Source organism: Palaemon carinicauda, chromosome 2 (genome assembly GCF_036898095.1).
Source record: "Palaemon carinicauda isolate YSFRI2023 chromosome 2, ASM3689809v2, whole genome shotgun sequence".
Taxonomy (NCBI): domain Eukaryota; kingdom Metazoa; phylum Arthropoda; class Malacostraca; order Decapoda; family Palaemonidae; genus Palaemon; species Palaemon carinicauda.
This window is the reverse complement of record NC_090726.1, coordinates 59,547,545-59,573,597: the sequence shown is the minus strand read 5'-3', so window position 1 is coordinate 59,573,597 and position 26,053 is coordinate 59,547,545. Positions and strand designations below refer to the sequence as shown.

General features: G+C 53.0%; 1 protein-coding gene across 1 annotated transcript in view; it reads right to left on the bottom strand.

Annotated features, from left to right (window-relative positions):
- LOC137625365 (uncharacterized) overlaps positions 1-25,053 on the bottom strand; it is a 49,749-nt gene extending 24,696 nt beyond the window's left edge. Inside the window, exon 1 of the mRNA XM_068356229.1 lies at positions 24,862-25,053. The gene's annotated coding sequence lies outside the window, so the exon portion shown is untranslated. The remainder of the gene's footprint in view (positions 1-24,861) is intronic.
- Positions 25,054-26,053: the final 1,000 nt, after the last annotated feature.

Below are 26,053 nucleotides of genomic sequence, written 5' to 3'. Positions count from 1 at the left end.
CCCTATATCTTGGCAAACTTCCAGAAGCCTGTCTCGGTGTCGCAGAAGGGTCGACTCCGAGTCTGCCAGGATTGGCCAGTCGTCCAGATAACGAAGGAGACGGATGCCGTTCCTGTGAGCCCACGACGAGATCAGAGTGAACACCTTGGTGAACACCTGGGGTGGTGCCGTGGAGAGACCGAAACACAGCAACTTGAACTGGTAGGTCTTGTCGTCTAGGCTGAATCTTAAGTACTTCCTGGAAGACGGATGGATGGGGATCTGGAACTACGCGTCCTTCAGATCCAGAGTGCACATAAAGTCTTGTGGTCTCACTGCAAGTCTGACCGTGTCCGCTGTCTCCATACTGAAACGAGTTTGTACGACAAACTTGTTTCGTGCTGAGAGGTCGATGACCGGTCTCCAGCCTCCAGACGCCTTCTTTACAAGAAAGAGTCGACTGAAGAAGCCTGGGGAGCCGTCGTCGACCTCCTGGAGAGCATCCTTCTTGAGCATGGTCTCGACTTCTGCCCGGAGGGCCAACCCCTTTGCCAATCCCAAGGCATAGGAGTTCAACGACACTGGATTCGCTGTCAGGGGAGGTAGAGATGTTGTGAACGGGACGCGATACCCTTGACTGATCACAGAGACCGTCCAAGGGTCAGCCCCGAGTTGCTGCCACCTCTGCACGCAACTTTTTAGGCATCCCCCCACAGGTGGACACGCGGGGGAACTGCCACTCCTAGTGTTTGCGACCTTTGCCGCTTCCTCTAGGAGTTCTACCTCCCTTAGAGGACTTGCCGCGTTTCTTGTCTTTCGGCTGAAAGGACTGCGGCTTAGACACGCTTGTCTTAGCTGCCGGAGCCTGCTTATGTGTCTTGCGAGGCTGCTGTTGACGTTGTTGTTGACGGGCTGGAGGTTTATAGGGCCGAGATGTCAGGGCCCTTTGGAGGAGAGAGTCCTGGTTCGATCTCCTCCACCTCTCAGCCGTCTGCTCAATGTCACGAGGCTCCAGTAACTCCCCTCCAAAAATAGAGGAGTGCCTGAGCCTGCTGACGTCTGCAGTGGGGATCTTCGGATGGAACCTCTCGGACACTGAATCGCGTCTTTTGAGGATGGATCATGTTGGCCCACAGGTTAGTGACCTGGTGGGCTAGAAACTCAATAGAGCGAGTGCCCGAGAGGAGGAAGGTCTCCAAAGCTTTCCTATTGCTCTCCTTGGACAGATCCTCGGATCGCAATAGGATGCCCAGAGACCCAAGCCAGAGATCAAGCCACGAAGTTGCCTGCATGGCACTCTTCGCGACTTTTTCCAGGTTTTGGGTCTCTGACGCTGCAAACGTCACCTGCCGGGTAGAGAGCTTCTCGAAAGAAGTTCCCTTTGCTAGTTCTTCCACGGAATGATGGAGTGGAAGAGACATGCAAGACTCCCCGTCGATCTCGAAATACCTCCTCTGTTGGACTAGAGGAGGTGGGAGGAGTTTGAACCCGGCAGAAGAACGTCCTGAGAAGGCCAGACCGGAGAGTTGAGCTTTGACCTTGTCTCTGGCGCCTTTCACCCCTTTAGACCAGGGCAAAGCCGCACTAGTCTTGGGGGGCTTCTGGACACCAAAGACCTCGTCAAGCACGGTGTCTTTCCCCTCGCGAGGGGCTGTCTCCGGGTCCTTGATTTTGTTGAGCTCCCTCATCAATCCAAGGACCTGCCAGAACGCATGTTCTGACTCGCTGTGCTCTCCTCTTGGTGGACTGGCAGCTAAGTCTCCCATCCCCAAGAGGTCTTCTTGGGGAGAAACGTGGACGTCCTCCCCAGGGATAGCTGGCTCATGACGAATCCTCGATGAAGATTTTGGAACAGTCTTGGTGTCCTTCGATTCCCTCCTGGGAGGGAAGTAGGACTCCAACAAAGACGCCCGAGGAGGACCCTCCTCACGTGCAACCCCTCCTCTATCCAGAGAAAATTCTCCCCTTGGTGCCAAGGGAGAATTCTCCGAGTTAGAGGAATCCCCCGAGGACGAGATAAACTTATCTACAGGAGGGGGTGGAGCTGCAGAGGTTGGAGAGGGAGAAGGGGTCCGCCTGATGGGGTTCCTGGAGACCAGCTTTTCCCGGGGAGGAGTCACCACGAAGCCCACTCCTTTCCTTTTCTTCAACGGTGGAGAACTCGTCACAGGGTCCCGTCCCTGATCAGTGCTGGAAGGCTTAATAGCCTGGACCACAGCATTGATCATGTGGCGGAACAATGGTAGACGGGTAACTGACGCTGTGTCAGCAATCCCCGCTGGAGAAAAGGGGATCTTGCGACCCTTAGGAGTGGACACCACGGGGCCTTCCTGAAAAGAAAAAGATGATTGCCTAGACCTCTCTGCCGATCTTTCTTGTTCTGCCGTTGTCCTCCTCTTGCGCGGAGGTGAATCCTGGGAACGCCTCCCAGGAGGAGCGTCCTGCTGATGATCCTTGCGATCCGTATGACCCACACGGGCGGGTACGATGCCCGGGAGAGCTCGTGAAAGAAGTTTCGCGCGCGGGCGTGGGCGCGCGCGGGCACGAGGGCGTGTGAGGGAGCGAGGGCGCACGTGAGCGTGGCGATAGGGCGCGCAGGCGAGGTAGCGCGATGGCGCGTAGGCGAGCGTCCTGTGGGTGAGCGTTCGCGCGTAGGAGAATGGCGACCATAGGACCGCGCGTGGTGGCGCGCAGGTGATTGGTGCGCAGGTGAACGCGCGTGGGAGCACGCAGGTGAATGGCGCGCAGGAGGGTATGCACGAGGTCGAGTAGGAGAGCGTGCATATGAACACGTAGGAGAACGTTCCAGAGAATGAGCTGGCGAGTGGTCGCGCGACCTCTTAGGAGAGCGCTGGTGATGGTGGAAGGGAGAGAGATGTCTCCTAGAAGACTTGGTCTCCCTCAACTGGTGGCGCGCAGATCTGTCAGTGATTGGGGTGCATGGAGGAGAGGCCCCTTCTTTAGAGCCTGCAGGCCCCACAGCGTGTTGGCGTGAAGGGCGAGCTGTAGGAGATCGTGGGCGTGGGTGCGCCAAACTTAAGAGGCGCTCAGTAATCGAAGGGCGCGCAGGAGCAACTGGGAGTGCAGGAATCGACGAGTGAGGCAAAGGTGAACCCTTGCGAGCGTCTGAATCAGAAGATCTTGAGGGCGCTGGCGAGCGTGGGCGCGCAGGGCGTGCAACAGGCACAGGCACTAGTGCGTGCTTGCGCGCGCGCAGGAGAGTGATGGCGCGCAGTGTGCCCATCAGGAAGTTGTTGCTTCTAAGGCTGGGGGCGCCTTAAGGAGCGCTGGCGAGCAGGGGAGCTCTGGCGAGAAGGAGATCGCTGGCGCGTTGGAAGGCGTTGTACCTTCTCTGGATGTCCAGGAGAGCGCTGGCGCGCAGGAGAGCGCTGGCGCGCAGGAGAGCACTGGCGCGCAGGAGATCACTGGCGCGTTGGTCCTTCACAGGCTGAAGAGCGCGCCCAGAAAGGCGCTGGCGAGCAGGAGATCCCTGGAGCGTTGGGGAGCGTTGATCATCCCCAGGGGCGCGCTGACAAGCAGGAGAGCGCTGGCGCACAGGAGATCGCTGGCGCGTTGGAGAGCGCTGGCGAACAGGAGATCGTTGACGAGTAGGTGACGAAGATGACCTACGCTCAACTGCACGCAAGCGCGCAGGGGCCAGGGACTTAACCCCTGAGTCCTTTTCCCCCGAAGGGGACGGTGCCTGTAGGATTACAGGTGACGGCAGCACTGAAGATCTAGCAGGAGTAGGGGATCGTGAACGATCCGCAGAGAGGTCAAGGGATGTTGCAGGTATGACCTTATCCTGACGAGGTAGTTCCTCCGCAGGGGGAGGAGAAGGAGACCCAAAGAGGCGCCTCTTCACTCCTTTATAGGGAAAAGGGAGCCCCCTCTCTCGAAGAGGCCTACGGGCCTTACGTCGAATGCGACCCCTGGGTAAGGAGTCAGGGTCATCAGTCCTTCGAAGAGGTGTCTCTGAAAGCGCGCTCCCCCGGGGGGGAGACGAGCTCGCAGGAGAGACTGGAGGACCCACCTTCCCCTTCGAAGGCTGCGTGGAAGGGAGAGGTGAGTCTTCAGCAACATCCGAGGCAGCAGGATCAAGGGTTTGACTTGTCACGTCAGAAGGGACAGTCAAAACAGCGTCGACAATGTCCGAAGGATAAACCTCCGGAATTATTGGCGACTGTTTGACTGCAGCCCCCAGCTGCAACAAGTCAAACAGGCCTTCCTTGGAGGGAGTGCCCTTAAGCCCCAAGGAAGCCCAAAGCTGAAATAAACCATGGTTAGATACCGTACAGTCAAAATCATCAAAATATAAAATATCCTCCCCCGGGGGAGGAGAGGGAACAACCTCGCTAAGGGAGGCCACGCCCTCTCCACCACCTCGAGGTTAGCAAAAACCACTAGGGCCTGCGATCTCACTCGGCGGTTTCACAGGTGAAGCCGGATGAGGGAGACCTTCGGAGGAGGTTCGGGCGGCGCAAGGGGAGTCCTTAGAGACCTACTTCTTCAAAGTCACCTTCGAAGGAGATCGGTCTCTCTTGGACTTCTTCTTGCGCCTACGGCAAACTTCTCCCACTGGGAGGCAGACCACTCCCTGCACTCACTGCACACATTTTCCTTGTCACACCGTTGACCTCGGCAAAGGGGGCAAAGGGCGTGAGGATCCGTATCCATAGAGGACATAAAAGTCCCGCACGGGCGATTAGGAAGTCCAGGGCAAGTACGCATTGTTAGAGTCGAGGCCAACTTCACACACAAACTGTTTAAAGAGAAAGCAGAAAAAGATTAAAGGCTGTCAAGCGAGGGTGAGAGCAGAAACATCTGATCATCACCCGAGCCAAAAGTGAATTGAGCTATTCACAGTGTGTGAGGGGGGGAGGGGTAGCTAGCTACCCCTTCCCTACCCCCTGCTAACTAGCGAGGGGGTACTGTAGTTAACCCTCGTTAAAATTTAATGGCTCATCATTTCAGCTCCGCCAAAATAATACCCCATGTAAATAGCGTGGTTTGTATTAGGTTACGGAACAAACAAGAATTATTGTGATGTAAAACAGGAACACCATCATTTCAGTTAAAGAGTAATTTGTACTTAACAGTATTGCAGTATTTATCAGAAACAGTAGTACTGTACTTATCATCTGAAACCAAATCATGTAAAGGATTAGGGATAATTTTGCAAACCTTTTTAACTATGGTACAAAAAAAAAAGACAATCTACCAAAAGCCCCTGTCAAACTTAATCTCTAGTAATTTTCTTCAATAAAAAATTAAGCAATATAGTATATCAATCTCAAAAAATCTTTTTTATTATTATCAATATGACAAATTCGAAGATAATTTGTATTTTTCCTAACCATACAAACCTTAGCTATTTACAAAGGGTTTACTTTTAGCGCAGCTGAAATGACGAGCCAATAGTTTTTAACGAGGGTTAATTACCCCCGCGCTAGTTAGCGGGGGGTGGGGAAGGGTAGCTTGCTACCCCTCCCCCCTCCACACACCGGTGACTTGCTTCACTTCACTTAGAGGTAGGACTTGACTTGGGGGTCAGGGATGGCGGGCACATATGTGTAAATAGCTAAGGTTTGTATGGTTAGGAAAAATACAAATTATCTTCGAATTTGTCATTTGTTCCGTAACCGAAATACAAACCACGCTATTTACAAAGGGTGACTTACCCCTTAGGAAGGGTGGAAAGTCCCCAGCCTTACTGACTTCGGCTTGCCCGGGGGCTCGATCCCTTAGTGAGCAGCACTAGAGAGAGGGAGCCCCTGTACCTCACAGGTTCCTAGCATCGCTAGGAACGAGTGGCCTACATAAGTAGTGTGAGGAGGAGAGTGTGACTCGTCCTATGAAGTTGACCTTGAGACCTTCAGATAGGAATTCTAGGATAGGACGTTCCCCATACCACCTCGTCAGGGTATGGGAGACGCAACAGTATTAAGCTTAATACTAGGAGCACAAAGAAGCATGGGTTACCTGCAGAGGTCGAGGTCAGCTATGCGAGGACCAGGATGCTGCTTCCCCAAGAGAGGGGAGAATGAAGAAAGAAGTAAGGGTCAGACATACTCTTTCATTCACACAGACTAAGACCGGGTAACAACGCCCTCAACCTACTGCTACTTGTCCAAAAAGGAGCCTGAGGTTAGACCAGCTGTTGTGCAGCCACCACAGGGCCGATAGAGAACGTATCGAGGCTCCTGTGGGTCACGTCTTGCAGGTAGTGGGCTGTGAAGGTCGTTTGACGCTTCCAGACCCCCGCTTGAAGTACCTGCGTCACAGAGAAGTTTCTCTTGAAGGCCAGGGATGTAGCAATACCCCTGACATCGTGGGCCCGGGGGCGACGTGACGGAGGAGGGTCAGGATTCAGGGCATGGTGGATAACCCTTCGAATCCAAGCAGAGATGGTGTTCCTTGTGACCCTCCTCTTTGTCCTGCCTGTGCTCACAAACAAAGCTCGCACATGAGGACGGACTGCAGCCGTTCTCTTCAAGTAGTACCTCAGACACCTCACTGGGCATAGTAGCAGCTGGTCTGGGTCGTTTGTTACAGAACGGAGACTCGCGATCCTGAAAGAGTCGAACCGAGGATCCGGCACTCCAGGATTCTGAGTCTTGGCCACAAACTCAGGGACGAACCTGAACGTTACCTCCCCCCATCCCCTTGAATGGGCGATGTCGTACGAGAGACCATGAAGTTCACTAACTCGCTTGGCCGAGGCCAAGGCGAGTAGGAAAGCCGTCTTCCAAGACAGGTGGCGATCGGAGGCCTGGCGTAATGGCTCGAAGGGAGGTCTCTTGAGAGACCTGAGAACTCGAACCACGTTCCAAGGAGGGGGTCTCACTTCCGACTGGGGGCAGGTAAGCTCATAGCTACGTATGAGTAAAGAGAGTTCTAGCGATGAAGAAATATCCACGCCCTTCAATCTGAAGGCCAAGCTTAAGGCTGAGCGATAGCCTTTCACTGCCGAGACAGAAAGGCGCATTTCTTCTCGCAGATACACAAGGAAGTCCGCTATTGCTGGAATAGTGGCATCGAGTGGAGAGATACCCCTTCCACGACACCAACCACAAAAGACTCTCCACTTCGCTTGGTAGACTCCCTCAGAGGACCTTCGCAGGTGCCGAGACATTCTCTCCGCAACCTGTTGCGAAAAGCCTCTCTCCGCGAGGAGACGCTGGATAGTCTCCAGGCGTGAAGCCGAAGCGAGGCTACGGCCCTGTGAGGGACACCGGAGTGGGGTTGTCTGAGAAGCTCGTGTCGTGGAGGAAGCTCCCTTGGGAGTTCCGTCAGGAGTTGCAGAAGGTCCGGAAACCATTCCGCGTGATGCCATAGCGGAGCTACTAGAGTCATGGAACAGTTGACCGATAGTCTGGTCCTGTTGAGCACCCTTCTCATCAGACAGAATGGTGGGAAGGCGTACACGTCGATGTTGTCCCACCGTTGCTGGAAAGCATCTTGCCAGAGTGCCTTGGGGTCCGGGACTGGTGAGCAGTACAGGGGCAGCTTGAAGTTCAAGGCTGTCGCGAACAAGTCCACCGTCGGGGAACCCCACAAAGTCAGGACTTTGTTGGCTATCTGAGGATCCAAAGACCACTCGGTACTCACTATCTGCGAAGCCCTGCTCAGACTGTCGGCGAGCACATTCCTCTTGCCAGGAATGAAGCGAGCTGATAGTGTTATCGAGTGGGTTTCGGTCCACCTCAGAGTCTCTACTGCAAGATGGGATAGCTGTTGCGAAAAAGTGCCTCCCTGCTTGTTGATATAAGCCACTACCGTGGTGTTGTCGCTCATCACCACCACGGAGTGACCCGCCAGGAACCGTTGGAACTGTTGAAGGGCCAGAAAGACGGCCTTCAATTCTAGCAGGTTGATGTGTAGGCACTTTTCTGATTCTGACCAAAGGCCTGAGGCCCTCTGGTTCAGAACGTGCGCCCCCCACCCTTCTTTTGACGCGTCCGAAAACAGAGTCAATTCCGGGGGAAGGACGAGAAGACTCACTCCCTTTCGCAGGTTCTCGTCGGCCAGCCACCACCGCAAGTCCGTCTGTTCCAGAGACCCCATTGGGATCAGAGTGTCCGGGGAATCGGATCCTTGATTCCACCGGGACTTGAGCCGCCATTGAAGGGATCTCATCCTGAGGCGGCTGTTTGGAACCAGACGGGCCAGGGAGGATAGGTGGCCCAAGAGACGCAACCACGATTGGGCGGGGAGTTCTTTTCGCCTGAGGAAAGGTTCCGCCACCCTCCTCAGCCTTGCTATCCGGTCGTCTGATGGAAAGGCTTTGTGGAGATTGGTGTCTATTAGCATGCCTAGATAAACCAGTCGCTGGGACGGCTGCAGAGAGGACTTCTCGAGGTTTACCACGATCCCCAGATCCTGGCAAAGATCTAGAAGCCTGTCTCGGTGTCGAAGAAGGGTCGACTCCGAGTCTGCTAGGATCAGCCAATCGTCTAGGTAACGAAGGAGACGAATGCCGTTCCTGTGCGCCCAAGTCGAAATCAGGGTGAACACTCTGGTGAACACCTGAGGAGCTGTGGAGAGACCGAAACACAGCACCTTGAACTGGTAGATCTTGTTGTCTAGGCAGAATCTCAGGTACTTCCTGGAAGACGGATGGATTGGGATCTGGAAGTACGCGTCCTTTAGATCCAGTGTACACATGAAGTCTTGTGGTCTCACCGCAAGTCTGACTGTGTCTGCTGTCTCCATGCTGAACCGGGTTTGTTTGACAAACCTGTTCAGAGCCGAGAGATCGATGACGGGTCTCCAGTCTCCAGTAGCCTTCTTTACAAGAAAGAGTCGACTGAAGAAGCCTGGAGAGCCGTCCACGACCTCCTGGAGAGCACCCTTCTCGAACATGGTCTTGACTTCGGCCTGAAGGGCCAGCCCCTTTGCCGATCCCATGGCATAGGAGCTCAACGACACTGGATTCGCTGTCAGGGGAGGTTGAGATGACGTGAACGGGACGCGATAACCTTGGCCGATCACCGAGATCGTCCAAGCATCGGCCCCGAGATGTTGCCACCTGCGGACGCAACGCTGAAGGCATCCCCCCACAGGTGGACACGCAGGGGGACTGCCACCCCTAGGGCTTGCGGCCGCGGCCGCCACCCCTAGAAGTCTTGCCTCCCCTGGAGGACTTACCACCCCTCTTGACCTTGGCTGGAAAGGGCTGGGGCTTAGACACCACTTTCTTAGCTGCCGGTGCCTGTTTTGGAGCCTTACGAGGCTGTTGCTGCTGTTGTGGCGGGGCTGGAGGCTTATAGGGCCGAGTTGTAAGGGCCCTGTGGAGGAGGGAGTCCGTGCTGGATTTCCTCCACCTCTCAGCCGTTCGCTCCAAGTCTTGAGGCTCAAACAGGCTCTCCCCCAGGAGGGAGGCATGTCGGAGCCTACACACATCTACGGCGGGGACCTTCGGATGGAATCTCTCGGACACAGCATCGCGACGCTTCAACACCGAGTTGGCCCACAGGGTGGTAACCTGGTGCGCCAAGAACTCGATGGAGCGGGTGCCCGAGAGCAAGAAGGTCTCTAGGGCCTTCCTATTGGTCTCCTTGGACAAGTCCTCAGATCGCAATAGGATGCCCAGAGATCCTAACCAGAAGTCCAGCCACGAAGTGGCCTGCATGGCACACTTAGCGACCTTCTCGTGGTTAAGGATCTCTGCCGCCGAGAACGACACCTGCCGGGCAGAGAGTTTCTCCAAGGGAACTCCCTTCGCCAGCTCCTCCACAGAGTGATGGAGCGGAAGAGCGAGGTTGTGCTCACCCAGGATCTCGAAATACCTCCTCTGCTGAAGGCGAGGAGGAGGGATGAGTTTGTTCCCGGCAGTGGAACGACTGGAGGAGGCAAGAAGTGCGAGCTGAGCATTGGCCCTAGCTCTGGCACTCTTCAGCCCCCGAGACCAGGGCAGAGCTGCACTGGTCTTAGGGGCCTTCCGAACGTCGAACACTTCATCCAGAATTGTGTCTTTGCCTTCACGGGGGGGGATGACTGGATCCGTAAGACTGTTAAGTTGCCTTATCAGGCTTAGGACCTGCCAGAAGGCATGTTCGGACTCTTGCTGTTCTCCTCCCTGTGGGCTGGCAGCTAAGTCTCCTGCCCCAGGAATCTCTTCCTGGGGTGATACGTGGACATTCCCCTGGGTAGTCATGGGTTCCTGTCGAATCCTTGCAGAGGATTTAGGGATGGTCTTGGAATCCTTGGGCTCCCTCCTAGGAGGGATACAGGATCCCAACAACGAGGTTCGAGGGGCCCCTTCCTCACGAGACAATTCTCCTGCCTGAAGCGAAGTCTCCCCCCCTGGTGCCGGGGGGAAGACTACCGGTCCACTGGACTCACCTGAGGACGGAAAGGCCTCGTCCACGGGAGAAGGAGAGAGTACTCGTGCAGGAGAGGGGACCCTCGAGACCGACCTCTTGGGAACCAACTTCGCCCTGGGGGAAGTCACCACGAAGTCCACTCCTCTCTTTCTCTTCAGCGAAGGAGAGACAGCCGCTGGTTTGTTACCCTGGCCGGCGAGTGCTGGTTTCATAACCCTCACTAACGCCCGTGCCAGCGGACCAAACCAAGTCTGCTGCTCAAAGGACACAGAGTCCGAAATCCTCGCTAAGGTGAAAGGGATCGGGCGATCCTTTGGAGTGGACACGACGGTACCTGCCTGAAAAGAAGGTGGGGAAGAATGCTGTAATGACCTGTCCTCGTCCTGCAATACCAACCTGTGCTTGGATGGAGGTGATCCCGAGTGCCGTCTAGGAGCACGCGTCCCTGCTGCTACCACCGGCTGTGGAATTCGCCGCGAACTATGGTCGCGCGAGGGTGAACGGTCGCGCAAAGGCGAATGGTTGCGTGGGTGATCGCGCGGGCGTACAGGCGAGCGGTCGCGCGGGCGCGCAGGCGAGCGGTCGCGCGGGCGCGCAGGCGAGCGGTCGCGCGGGCGCGCAGGCGAGCGATCGCGCGGGCGCGCAGGCGAGCGATCGCGCGGGCGCGCAGGCGAGCGATCGCGCGGGCGCGCAGGCGAGTGGGCGTGAGGGTGGGCAGGTAAAGGAACACGTGTCCGAGGCGACGAACGCAAGCGATGGCGCGACGGCGAGGGATCGTGCTGCCGCGTAGGTGAAGAAGATCGCTGGCGATAATGATCACGTGATGGTAAGCGATGGCGAGCAGCATGTGAAGGTGAATGATTGCGCGCAAGAGGGCGGTCGTTCAGGGTTGAGCGATGAGGAGCAGCATGCGTAAGCGGGCGATCGTTCAGGGTTGTGCGATGGCGAGCAGCATGCGCAGGTGAATGATCGCGTGAAAGGGTGCGATGGTGATCAGCATCCGCAGGAAGGCGATCGTTCAGGGTTGTGCGATGAGGAGCAGCATGCGTAAGCGGGCGATCGTGCAGGGTTGTGCGATGGCGAGCAGCATGCGCAGGTGAATGATCGCGTGAAAGGGTGCGATGGTGATCAGCATCCGCAGGAGGGCGATCGTTCAGGGTATTGCGATGAGGAGCAGCATGCGAAAGCGGGCGATCGTGCAGGGTTGTGCGATGGCGAGCAGCATGCGTAAGCGGGCGATCGTGCAGGGTTGTGCGATGGTGATCAGCATCCGCAGGAGGGCGATCGTTCAGGGTATTGCGATGAGGAGCAGCATGCGTAAGCGGGCGATCATGCAGGTTCGTGCGATGGCGGGCAGCATGTGAAGGTGATCGCTGGCGAACTGGTGATCGCTGGCGAGCTGGTGATCGCTGGCGAGCTGGTGATCGCTGGCGAGCTGGTGATCGCTGGCGAGCTGGTGATCGCTGGCGAGCAGAAGGTCGACGCGTGTCCTGTGAGAGGATAGGTTCACGAGCAGGAACGGGAAGATCGCTGGCGCGTTGGCGAACATGTGTTTCTGACACACGATGGTGAGCAGGGAGTTCAGCAGGAACTAAAGGGTGGTCAGAGACCGCAGGGCGATGGTCCTCAAATGAGCGCTGACGCTCGGAAGAGAGCTGACGAGCAGGAGAGCGCTGGCGAGGGGGGCGAACCTCAGGAGAGAGCCGACGAGCAGGTGAGCGTCGGCGAGCAGGAGAGTCTTGGCGAGCAGGAGATCGTCGACGAGCAGGAGATCGCTGGCGAGCAGAAGAGCGCTTGTGCGCTGGCCCTGCTCGCGTAAGGGAAGAATCCCTTAGCCCCGAAGGGACCGTTGCCCGTCGGGTGACGAGTTCTCCAGAAGGCGAAGATCCGGCAGGAGATGGAGAGCGGTCCGCAGAGAGGTTCAAGGAGGGCGGAGTAGTCGGTTGAGGCTGACGAGGAGAGTCCCCCCCGGAGGACGAAGATCCAAAAAGGCGCCTCTTAGTCCCCCTGTAAGGGGAAGGGAGGCCCTTGTGGCGTAGAGGGCGGTGAGCCTTACGGCGGAGGCGGCCTCGGGGGAGATCGTCGGGACCATCGGTCCTCCGAAGGGGAGTCTCCTTCAAAACACTTCCCTCAGAAGGAAGCTGGGCAGCAGTCGAGACCGAAGGACTCACTTCCCCCTTCGAAGGATGCACGGAAGGAGGAGGAGAGCCTAGAGCACCATCACCAGCAACAGCACCTGCGTCGGAAGGCCCAGCCACGTCGGAGGCCTCTGTCACCACGACGTCGACAATAGACAGAGGGTCTACCTCCGCTACCACCGGCGACTGTTTAACAGCGGCCCCCAACGAGACAAGGTCAATAAGAGCGACCCTGGAGGGCAAGCCCTTAAGCCCCAGGGACGACCAAATCTGCAACAGATCATCACTGGATAAAGTATTATTATCAATAACCTCCCCCGGAGGAGGAGGGGGAACCGCCTCGCTATGGGAGGCGACGCCCTCTCCCCCCACCGAAGGTAGGGAAACAGAACAAGGGCCTGCGCTCCCACTCGGACGACTCTCCTTAGGAGGCGGACGAGGGGGAGCTTCGGAGGAGGTTTGGGCGGCGGAAGAAGAGTCCCGAGAACCTTCCTCCTTCAAGGCTAACCCCGGAGGAGAACGGTCTCTCTTGGACTTCTTCTTACGCCGACGGCCAAACCTCTCCCACTGGGAGGCAGACCACTCCCTACACTCACGGCACATGTTATCCTGGTCGCACCGTCGGCCCCGACATTGAGGGCAGAGGGTGTGAGGATCCGTACTCACGTCCGACATGAAAGTCCCACAAGGACGGCCGGCAACTCCAGGGCATGTCCGCATATTAAATAAAAGAAAATAACTGAAGGTCAACTTCCAACCAATCACACAAGCTGTAAAGAAAAAGAAGAAAATTAAAGGCTGTCAGCGAAGGCGATGAACAGACACGTCTGATCACCGCCGAGCCAAAAGTGAAGAGAAGCAAGTCACCGGTGTGTGGAGGGGGGAGGGGTAGCAAGCTACCCTTCCCCACCCCCCGCTAACTAGCGCGGGGGTAATTAACCCTCGTTAAAAACTATTGGCTCGTCATTTCAGCTGCGCTAAAAGTAAACCCTTTGTAAATAGCGTGGTTTGTATTTCGGTTACGGAACAAATGATTATTTGTAGGTAGTAGGTTGGCCAGGGCACCAGCCACCAGTGGAGATACTATCGCTAGAGAGTTATTGGGTCATTTGACTGGCCAGACAATACTACATTGGATCCTTCTCTCTGGTTATGGCTCATTTTGTCTTTGCCTACACATAGACCAAATAGTCTGTCCTATTCTTTCCTCATTCTCCTCTGCCCTCATACACTTGACACCACTGACATTACTAACAATTCTTCTTTGCTCATGGGGTTAACTACTGCAATGTAACTGTTCAGTGGTTACTTTCCTCTTGGCAAGGGTAGAAGAGACTCTTTAACTATAGTAAGCAGCTCTTCCAGTAAAAGGTCATTCCAAAATCAAACCATTGTTCTCAGGTCTTGGGTAGTGCTATAGCCTCTGTACCAAGGCATTCCACTGCCTTGGATTAGAGATCTCTTGCTTGGGAGTACACTCAGGCACTTTGGTCTATCTTATTTCTCTTCCTCTTGTTTTATTTTTAAGGTTTTATAAAGTATATATGAAGGGTTTAATTTAAATATGACAAATTCGGAGATAATTTGTATTTTTCCTAACCATACAAACCTTAGCTATTTACATAGGGTTTACTTTAGGCGTAGCTGAAATTGACGAGCCAATAGAATTTTAACGAGGGTTAACTAGAATTTTAACGAGGGTTAGCTAGTTAGCAGGGGGTAGGGGAGGGGTAGTTTGCTACCCCTCCCTCCTCACACACCGGTGAAATGTCTCACTTCACTTAGAGGTAGGACTTGTCTTGGGGGACAGGGCTGGCGGGTAAATATGTGTGAATAGCTAAGGTTTGTATGGTTAAGAAAAATACAAATTATCTCCGAATTTGTCATTTGTTCCGTAACCGAAATACAAACCACGCTATTTACATAGGGTGACTTACCCCTTAGGATGGGTGGAAAGTCCCCAGCCTTACTGGCTTTGGCTTTACCCGGGGACTCAGAATCCGAGTGAGCAGCACTTCGAGAAAAGGAGTCCCTGCGCCTCACAAGTTCCTTGCTCTGCAAGGAACGTGTGGCCTACATAAGCTTGTGTGTGAAGGAATAAAGTGTGACTCGTCCTAGGAAGTTGACCTGGAGATCTTTAGATGGAAATCTAGGTTAGGACGTTCCCAATACCACCTCGTCAGGGTATGGGGGACACGACAGTATTAACTTAATACTAGGAACACAAGGGAGCATGGTTTACCTGCAGAGGTTGAGGTCAGCTATGCAGAGACCAGGATGCTGCTTTCCCCAAGAGAGGGGAGGATGAAGAAAGAAGTAAGGGCCAGACATACTCCTTCATTCACGCAGACTGAGACCGGGTAACAATGCCCTCAACCTTCTGCTACCTATCCAATAAGGAGCCTGAGGTTAGACCAGCTGTTGTGCAGCCACCACAGGGCCGATAGAAAACGTATCGAGGCTCCTGTGGGTCACGTCCTGCAGGTAGTGGGCTGTGAAGGTCGTTTGACGCTTCCAGACCCCAGCTTGTAGTACCTGCGTCACAGAGAAGTTTCTCTTAAAGGCCAGGGACATAGCGATGCCCCTGAGGTCATGTGCTCTGGGGCGATGTGACGGAGGAGGGTCAGGATTCAAGGCGTGATGGATAACCCTTCGAATCCAAGCTGAGATGGTGTTCTTGGTGACCCTCCTCTTAGTCCTTCCCGTGCTTACAAACAACGCTTGCACGCGGGGACGGACTGCAGCTGTTCTTTTCAAGTAACGCCTCAGACTCCTCACTGGGCATAATAGCAGATGGTCTGGGTCACTTGTTACAGAACGGAGACTCGTGACCCCGAAGGAGTCGAACCGTAGGTCCGGCACTCCAGGGTTCTGAGTCTTGGCAACAAACTCAGGGACGAATCTGAACGTTACCTCCCCCCATCCCCTTGAATGGGTGATGTCATACGAGAGACCATGAAGTTCACTAACTCGTTTGGCCGAGGCCAACGCGAGTAGGAAAGCCGTCTTCCAAGTCAGGTGGCGATCAGAGGCCTGGCGTAATGGTTCGATCGGAGGTCTCTTAAGAGCCCTGAGGACTCGAACCACGTTCCATGGAGGAGGTCTCACTTCCGACTGAGGGCAGGTAAGTTCATAGCTGCGTATGAGTAAAGAGAGTTCTAGCAAGGAGGAAATGTCCACTCCTTTCAGCCTAAAAGCCAGGCTTAATGCTGAGAGATAGCCTTTCACCGCCGAGACTGAAAGGCGCATTTCTTCCCGCAAATAAACAAGGAACTCCGCTATTGCTAGAATAGTGGCATCGAGTGGAGAGATACCCCTCCCACGACACCAACCACAGAAGACTCTCCACTTCGCCTGGTAGACTCCCGCGGAGGACTTTCGCAGGTGTTGCTACATTCTCTCCGCAACCTGCTGCGAAAAGCCTCTCTCCGTGAGGAGATGCTGGATAGTCTCCAGGCGTGAAGCCGAAGCGAGGCTACGGCTTTGTGGTAGATGTTGCAATGTGGTTGTCTGAGTAGCTCGTGTCGTGGGGGAAGTTCTCGCGGAGGTTCCGTTAGGAGTTGCAGAAGGTCCGGGAACTATTCCGCGTGATGCCATAGCGGAGCTATTAAGGTCATTGAAAGGTTGACTGATAGCCTGGTCTTGTTGAGCACCCTTCTCATCAGACAAAACGGTGGGAAGGCGTACACGTCGATGTTGTCCCACCGTTGTTGGAAGGCATCTTGCCAGAGAGCCTTGGGGTTCGGGACTGGGGAGCAGTACAGAGGCAGCTTGAAATTCAAGGCTGTCGCGAACAGGTCCACTGTCGGGGAACCCCACAAAGTCAGGACTTTGTTGGCTATCTGAGGATCCAAAGACCACTAGGTACTCACTATCTGGGATGCTCTGCTCAGACTGTCGGCAAGCACATTTCTCTTGCCAGGAATGAAGCGAGCTGATAGTGTTATCGAGTGGACATCGGACCACCTCAGAATCTCTACTGCAAGATGGGATAGCTGTTGTGAAAAGGTACCTCCCTGCTTGTTAATATAAGCCACTACCGTGGTGTTGTCGCTCATCACCACTATGGAGTGGCCCGCCAGGGTCCGTTGGAACTTTTGAAGGGCCAGAAACACGGCCTTCATCTCTAGCAGGTTGATGTGCAGGTACTTTTCTGATTCTGACCAAAGGCCTGAGACCCTCTGGTTTAGAATGGGGGCCCCCCACCCTTCTTTTGACACGTCCGAGAACAGTGTCAAATCCGGGGGAGGGACGAGAAGATCTACTCCCTTTCGTAGGTTTTCGTCCATCAGCCACCACCGCAGGTCCGTCTGTTCCAAGGGTCCTATAGGGACCAGAGAGTCCGGGGAATCGGTGCCCTGATTCCACCGGGACTTGAGCCGCCATTGCAGGGATCTCATCCTGAGACGGCCGTTCGGGACCAGACGGGCCAGGGAGGCTAGGTGACCTAAAAGACGTAACCATGATTGGGCTGGAAGCTCTTCCCGCCTGAGGAAGGGCTCTGCAACCCTCCTCAGCCTTGCTATCCTGTTGTCTGATGGAAAGGCTTTGTGGAGATTGGTGTCTAATAACATACTTAGGTAAACCAGTCGTTGCGTAGGCTGCAGAGAGGACTTCTCGAGATTTACCATGATCCCCAGATCTTGGCAAAGTCTCAGAAGCCTGTCTCGGTGTCGAAGAAGGGTCGACTCCGAGTCTGCCAGGATCAGCCAGTCGTCCAGATAGCGGAGGAGACAGATGCCTTTCCTGTGAGCCCACGACGAAATAAGGGTGAACACTTTGGTGAACACCTGAGGTGCTGTGGAGAGACCGAAACACAGTACCTTGAACTGGTAGGTCTTGCTGTCTAGGCTGAATCTCAAGTACTTCCTGGAAGACGGATGGATTGGGATCTGGAAGTACGCGTCCTTCACATCCAGTGTGCACAAGAAGTCTTGTGGTCTCACTGCAAGTCTGACCGTGTCTGCTGTCTCCATGCTGAACGAAGTTTGCCTGACAAACTTGTTCAGGGCTGAGAGATCGATGACGGGTCTCCAGCCTCCAGAAGCCTTCTTTACAAGAAAGAGTCGACCGAAGAAGCCTGGGGAGCCGTCCACGACCTCTTGGAAAGCATCCTTCTTGAGCATGGTCTCGACTTCTGCCCGAAGGGCTAGCCCCTTTGCCGATCCCATGGCATAGGAGCTCAACGACACTGGATTCGCTATCAGGGGAGGTTGAGATGTTGTGAATGGGATGCGATATCCTTGGCCAATCACAGAGACCGTCCAGGAATCGGCCCCATGTTGCTGCCACCTGTGCACGCAACTTTGAAGGCATCCCCCCACAGGTGGACACGCAGGGGGACTGCCAATCCTAGTGTTTGCGGCCGCGGCCGCTCCCTCTAGGATTTCTGCCTCCCCTGGAGGACTTTCCGCCCCTCTTGTCTTTGACAGGAAAGGGCTGTGGTTTAGACACCTTCTTAGCTGCCGGAGCCTGCTTCGGTGTCCTGCGAGGCTGCTGTTGAGGTTGCTGTGGAGCTGGAGGCTTGTAGGGCCAAGATGTGAGGGCCCTTTGGAGGAGCGAATCATGATTCGACTTCCTCCACCTCTCAGCTGTCCGTTCTATGCCCTTGGGATCAAACAAAGCTCCCCCAAGGATGGAGGAGTGTCTGAGCCTGCTGACGTCCACGGCGGGGACCTTCGGATGGAACCTCTCAGTCACCGCGTCCCGTCGCTTTAATATCGAGTTGGCCCAAAGGTTGGTAACCTGATGAGCCAGGAACTCGATGGAACGAGTGCCCGAGAGGAGGAAGGTCTCCAGGGCCTTCCTATTGCTCTCCTTAGACAAATCCTCAGAGCGCAATAGGATGCCCAGAGAACCTAGCCAAACGTCCAGCCACGAAGTGGCCTGCATGGCACACTTCGCGACCTTTTCTTGGCTGAGGATCTCCGAAGCCGAGAACGTCACCTGCCGGGAGGAGAGCTTCTCTAGAGGAGTTCCCCTGGCGAGCTCTTCCACAGAGTGGTGAAGGGGAAGGCCCATGCTGGACTCCCCCATGATCTCAAAACACCTCCTCTGCTGTAAACGAGGAGGTGGGAGGAGTCTGTTCCCGGCAGTAGAACGGCTGGAGGAGGCGAGTTCTGCGAGATGAGCTTCAACCTTGTCCCTGGCACTCTTCACCCCCTGGGACCAAGGCAAGGATGCACTGGCCCTTGGGGGTTTCTGGGTACCATAGACTTGGTCTAGGACCGTATCCTTGCCTTCTCGAGGGGCGGTCTCCGGGTCCTTGAACCTGTTGAGTTGCCTCATCAAGCTCAAGACCTGCCAGAAGGCATGCTCCGACTCGTGCTGCTCTCCTCCCTGTGGGCTGGCAGCTAAGTCTCCTGTCCCCAAAGGTTCTTCTTGGGGAGATGCGTGGACGTTCTCCCGGGGAATGGTTGGCTCTGGTCGGATCCTTGAAGACGATTTGGGGATCGTCTCTGAGTCCTTGGGTTCCCTCCTGGGCGGGATACAGGACTCTAGCAAAGAGGTCTGGAAGGTACCTTCCGCGCGAGACGTTTCTCCTCCCCGAGGTGGGGTTCCTCCCATTGGTGCCGTGGGAGAATCCCTCGCCTCGGTGGAATCTCCTGAGGACGGAAAGGCTTCGTCCACAGGGGAAGGAGAAAACGACTGCGAAGGGGATGGAGCCTTCCTGCCGGACCTCTTAGGAGCCAACTTTTCCCTGGGAGAAGTTACCACGAAGTCCACTCCTCTCTTTCTCTTCAGCGAGGGCGAGTCTGTCTTTGGTCTGAGCCCCAGATCAGCGAGGGCCGGCTTCACAGCCTGCACCACCGCTTTCATCAGGTGGCCAAACCAAGACTGACGAGTGACTGACGCAGTGTCAGTAATTCCCGCTGGAGGGAAAGGGATCTCCTGATCCTTTGGAGTGGACGCAATGGGGCCTGCCTGAAAATAAAGGGAAGAATGTTGCTTGGACCTCTCCTGAGATTCTTCCTGGTCCTGGATGAAAGTCCTGCGTTTGCGAGGTGGCGATCCTGAAGGCGATCTGGAAGTACGTACCCCTGGCGGAAGCACGCGCTGCGGATCCCGACGAGGGTGGGGATCGCGATGGGGCTTGCGCTGCAGTTCACGCGATGTAGCCATCGGAGGGTTGCGCGTGGGCAAAACCTGGAGCGCGGGCGCGCAGTCGCGCGGAGATGTACGCGCGTGGGGGAGTGGGCGCACTGGCGAGTGGGCGCGCTGGCGAGGGGGCGCGTGGGCGCGCAGGTGAAAGTGCGCGTGGGCACGCAGAAGGTGCGCGTGGGCACGCAGAAGGTGCGCGTGGGCACGCAGAAGGTGCGCGTGGGCACGCAGAAGGTGCGCGTGGGCACGCAGAAGGTGCGCGTGGGCACGCAGAAGGTGCGCGTGGGCGTGCAGGTGAATGGGCGCGCAGGGGAAATCGCTGAAGTTGTGCAGGAGATCGACGGCGCACTGAAGATCGATGGGGCTTTGGCAAGCGATAGTGATTTGGCGAGCGATAGTGATTTGGCGAGCGACGGCGAGCAGGCGATTGCTGTCGCGTTGGTGATCGCTGCCGCGTTGGTGAATGTTGGCGCAACGGCTCATGATGGAGCGTTGGCGAACAATGACGCGCAATGCGTGCAGGTGACCGACAGTGCGCAGGCGATTTTGCCTGTATGCGCGTCGGAGACCGGTGGTGATCCGAAGTATGGGGGCGTTGGCGATTGGGAGATCGCTTGCGCGCAGGCGGAGGATCGCGCGGGCGCGTAGGAGATCGCTGACGTGCAGGAGGGTGACGATGCGCAGTCATCTGGGGCGCAGGATCGGATGGCGAGGAAGTACGCAGAGGTGAACGCTCGCGGTCAGGGTCCGACGGTGTCTCGTGTGCGCGTGAGCGCGCAGGAGCTCTTGAAGTGCGCGCGCGGCGATGGGCGCACAAGTGCGCGAGGGCGAGGCGAAGGAGAAATATCCTTGCCTGCGTCCAGATCCGAAGATCTAGGGCGCGTAGGTGTGTGTTGGCGCGCAAAGCGCTTATCAGGAACCAAGTGCGCAGGTGTGCGCTGATGAGCAGGAGATCTAGTGCGCTCAGGAGACTGCTGGCGCACATGGCGCACAGCAGGAACAGGAGGGCGCTGACGGCTAGCAGGAGAGCGCTGACGATCAGGAGAGCGCTGGCAAGCAGGAGAGCGCTGACGAGCAGGAGAGCGCTGGCGATCATGAGAGCACTGGCGAGCAGGAGAGCGCTGGCGATCAGGAGAGCGCCGACGAGCAAGAGGGCGCTGACGAGCAGGAGAGCGCTTGCGATCAGGAGAGCGATGACTAACAGGAGAGCGCTGGTGATCAGGAGAGCGCCGACGAGCAGGAGTGCGCTGACGAACAGGAGGGCCCTGGAGAGTCAGGAGACTGCTGCACAGGAGAGCGCATGTGCGCTACTGCGCGCGAACGCACAGTTTGGAGCACAAGGGATTTACCCACACCGTGGGAGACATCCCTTTGCCCCGAAGGGACTGGTGCCCGTCGGGCGATGGTATCAGAAGGCGCCTGCTGTGCAACTGCATCCAGGGGCGATGGGCGGCCGAAAGGGCTGGAAGGTCTGGCAGGCGTAGGAGATCGCGAGCGATCTGCGGAGAGGTCCAAGGACGTGGCTGCGACGGTCTGCTGCCGACGAGAAGAATCCTCTGCAGGGGAAGGCGACGGCAGAGACGACCCAAAGAGGCGCCTCCTAACCCCCTTACAGGGCTGGAGGAGGCGAGTTCTGCGAGCTGAGCTTCAACCTTGTCCCTGGTACTCTTCACCCCCTGGGACCAAGGCAAGGATGCACTGGCCCTTGGGGGTTTCTGGGTACCATAGACTTGGTCTAGGACCGTATCCTTGCCTTCTCGAGGGGCGGTCTCCGGGTCCTTGAACCTGTTGAGTTGCCTCATCAAGCTCAAGACCTTACGTCGAAGGGGAGGTCGAGCCTTACGGCGCAGGCGACCTCGAGGAAGGGCATCAGGATCGTCAGTCCTCCGAAGAGGGGTCTCTGTCAGTGCGCTCCCCCGAGGGAGATACACACCCGCAGGAGAGACCGTGGGACTCATCTTTCCCCTCGAAGGATGTTCAGATGGGGAAGGAGAGCCTTCAGCAACATCCGCAACGGCAGCAGCATAGGTTTGACCAGACCCGTCGGAAGCCTCTGCCATAACAGTGTCGACAATAGACAGAGGGAGAACCTCTGGTATTACCGGCGACTGTTTGACAGCTGCCCCCAACTGGAGCAAGTCAAACAGGGCTTCCTTGGAGGGTGTGCCCTTAAGCCCCAAGGAAGCCCAAAGCTGAAATAAATCATTATTAGAAACAGTCTGATCATATTCATTGAATTCAATAATGTCCTCCCCCGGAGGAGGAGGGGGAGCTGCCTCGCTATGGGAGGCAACGCCCTCTCCCGCACCCCGAGGTCGGGAAACACGACTAGGGCCTGCGCTACCACTCGACGGCCTCTCACGAGAGACCGATCGAGTGGGAGCTTCGGAGGAGCTTCGGGCAGCGGAAGAAGAGTCCTTAGAGCCTTCCTTCTTCAAGGCAGCCCTTGAAGGGGAACGGTCTCTCTTGGACTTCTTCTTACGCCGCCGGCCGAACTTCTCCCACTGGGAGGCAGACCACTCCCTACACTCACTGCAATTTAACTCCCTATCACACCGTTGGCCTCGGCACTGCGGACAAAGGGTGTGAGGATCCGTCTCGACCGCCGACATGAATGTTCCACAGGGGCGGCCGGAGAGTCCAGGGCATTTGCGCATGATAGCGATGAAGGATGAGGCCAACTTCCAAAACACACAAGCTGAAGAGAAAGAAAAAACAGATTAAGGCTGTCAATAACGAGGACGAAGAGACAGACACGTCTGTTCATCGTCCGAGCCAAAAGTGAAGTGAGACATTTCACCGGTGTGTGAGGGGGGAGGGGTAGCAATCTACCCCTCTCCTACCCCCTACTAACTAGCGCGGGGGTAGTTAACCCTCGTTAAAATTCTATTGGCTCGTCAATTTCAGCTACGCCGAAAGTAAACCCTATGTAAATAGCCTGGTTTGTATTTCGGTTACGGAAAAAATTTTATTTTGATTGCTTATTCTTCTTTTGCAGTTTATTTATTTCCTTGTTTCCTTTTTTCACTAGGTTACTTTTCCCTGTTAGAGCATCTTGCATTTCCAACTAGGGTTATAGCCTTGCTAGTAGTAGTAGCAGCAATAATAAGTAATATTATTGCTATCAAAATCTAGCCCAGAGAGGAAAGGACGTAAGGGAATAAATAAACTATATGAGTAGTTAAAAACAAAGAATATAAAATATCTTGAGATCAGTAATAATGTTGAAATGTCATATACTGTATAAACTATGAAGAGAGACTTAAGCCAGTCTATTCAACTTGGAAACATTGGGTGATATCAATAGCCAGGCAGTATAAAATAGGATAAAAATGTCTATGAATACAAATAAGATAACAATTTATGTGAATATAGCAAAACAAAAGATATAAATTTCACAAAATATAAATATGCACAAGATAGTGCATCCAGTGCCTCATGGCTAATTTCCATTTCCAAAAGAGCATAAAATAACAAGTATTAAGACGCATAAATATTTCCATATTGATCCATACTATAAAAATTAATATGTATAAGAATTAATTAAAGAAATAACTGTTAAATACAAAGAGCATTCAACTTAAATTTGTTCACATTTTATTGACCAATTTGGCATTCAGTTTTTTTTATTGAAATGTTTCTTATTCAATCATTTCATCTGGTACAGAATTTCTCCTTGATCGTCTTCCCAAATATTACACTAACAGTGATCCTTGAAATGACAGCACAGCTGCTTATACAGTAGTGATGTCATTACTAATTTGATATTCAGCATTTTTTATATGGGAATTGATGAATTAGTATTTATGTGTGTCACAAATACTGCATCTACAGATTAAAACCAAGTCCTTTGTCTAACAATAATAGTGACCACAGGAAACCATGGACAAGGTTGGTGGAAGTCAAGGACAACACGTTCTGGTACGAAATGGCAACAATTAACCATGAGAGATAAGCAGATATTTCTGTATGAATTATGAACCCGAAGAGGATCCATCCAAGTCTGTTATAAACTAATTCAGTACACAATACAAAGAAAGACTAGGATAGGATGCACCATACTTGCATTTCATTAAATAATCAATGATCCCTAATGACCTACCATCTGAGTAGTGATCAAGTCAAGTAAGTTCTAGTGCCAGAGATTTAAAATAAGGTTAGGATAAATCCAATTAAATCAATAGCTTTCATGATCGACACTCAAAAAAATCTTTTTCACTGTAGCTCTCATTGTTATCAGACATAAGCTTACACTAATATCTAGAGGTATGTACTCAATTAACAAAGCGTTTCCTACAGAATACTTATTCAATTTGTTATGAACAAATTAAACTTGGTATAACATTAGTGTATGCCCTTCAGAGGTATTTGCATGTTTGATGGGTGAGAAAACAGCATCTGAAGTCAGCTAAGAAAAGTACAAGATACATTAAGGCCAACCATCTTCTACCCTTCCCTCTCGAGTATAGACAGTGTCTCACATTAGATTGTAAGATAGTAAAGCTCAGGGGATCAATGTCGTTATTGCCAATGCACAAGTAAAGATATACCGGTAATCAAAACACAACCAGAAAAACTGCCTTTAAACATAAGATTGGGAGATCCTGTAGGAGGTTGAGTCACAGTTATAAGTAATAACCAAATTAATTTGACCTAACCTAAAAGTGAATGAAATTATATGATGCACCCAACCTGCTACAAACTATCCAAAGATTACTGGCATTGGTGCAAGAGAACTATATTTGTTAGGCCACTTTATAACTTTGGGGTATATGTATGATAGCGGCCACCTGTATGTATGTTGTATTCTAACTTGGAATACGGCAGTGGAAGGGGGGTCGCAAGGGGCGTTAGCCTGCCTGTTAGGTAAGTAAGTAAGGACACGGCTTGTAGATTAGGTTAGGGGGGAAAATTTAGGTTACTTGATGTCAATTTTTAATCCAAATGGGAGGAACTGGCTCCTGATATACAAAGGATCCATAACTTTTAAAATTGCTGGTTTCCAAAAGTTATCTTTATCAAAATCATTAAAAATACCTAACAATACACCAAGAACATCACTGTTTCCCTTTTGTGGTCTGTTATGAATAAGGTCTAAATTGTTATGACAATACAGTTTGCAAAAATAGACTATAGTTAACCTATCATAACACAAAAAGGAGTGGCTTTATTGCCTCATTTTTTGTTGTTATTTGTTTGTTTCGATGGTTTTAATAAACAATTTATATCAATTTGTAGAACATGATAATAGACACAGAAGACGGTTAATAAACAGACTATGACCTAGCTTAAAAACATCAACGTCCCATACTTACAATTCACAAGCTAAACATGCTGACACATGTGGGAGTAAATCATTCAGCATAGAGCAAGGTAGGTAATTGGTGAATATTTATTTTGAACGTGTTAGCTTCTATGATATGATAACATTCTGGGTTCCTGGACTCAAGGTTTGTTTACATTGGGAAGTGGGAACGCTTCTTCTTCTGTCAGCTGTTTTCTTGAACTTGGCTGCGGGATAAAACGGGAAATATAAAAATGAATGGATAGCTCAGAAAGTCAGAATATGGGAATGTTGCGAAAGTGTGAGACATGTTGATGTGTAAACCGATTGATATGGTTAAACCATCCTAAACATTATTCCCGTTACAAGCGTAACTTAAGAATTGCCAGTTAATTAGTTATTTCAGTTCCTTGCATTAAGATCTGCAAATACTTCAATGTTCAAAAGGTTATCTTTATACGTTCTTAGTAAAAAAATTATCTCAATTTGTAGACGAAAAAAAACTATTTATACAAGTAAAAGAATCATTCTGTACTTTGAACAAAATCTAGTCAAGCAGTTAAAAGCCCACCTTCAAGCCTAATAGAATAGAATTTTTTAATAACATCTTCATCCATATCTATGGAAAATAGATACTAACCTATTATTTCATAACAGAACTAGCAGGTATTGGCAGGTATATTTGGCACTGGTATGAGTTACTATTAAGTCCATTGAACCAGCAATTACCAAACTTAGAGTTCTTAGTGGTGAAAGAAGGAAAAGGGGAATTGGTGTGTATGTATGATCCATACTTTCTTTACTGAAAGGCCTGAATATAAAGTTCCATATATTTAGACCTGTTTCTAGTTATAAGGGACTTCACAAGTTCGTGTGTGTGTGTGTTCCATCAGCCATTAGAGCAAAGGCCTCAAATGTCCTTCCACTTACCCTGTTTATGGTTTTTCTATACCAGTCTACACCTGCAAATTTTCCTATTTTGTCCATCCATCGCCTTCTCTTCCTTCTCCCTGCCTTTTCGTAATCTTTAGGTACCCATTCTTTTATTCTTAATGACCCTCTATTATCTGTCATTCTCATTATATATCCTGTCCATATTCCTTTATTTTACTTACGCGTTAGAATATCATCTACTTTAGTTTGCTCTTCTATCCATGTTGCTCTTTTTGTGTCCCTTAGAAAAGTCTTAGAAGTAGTCTGACATATTCTTTGCATATTCTCCT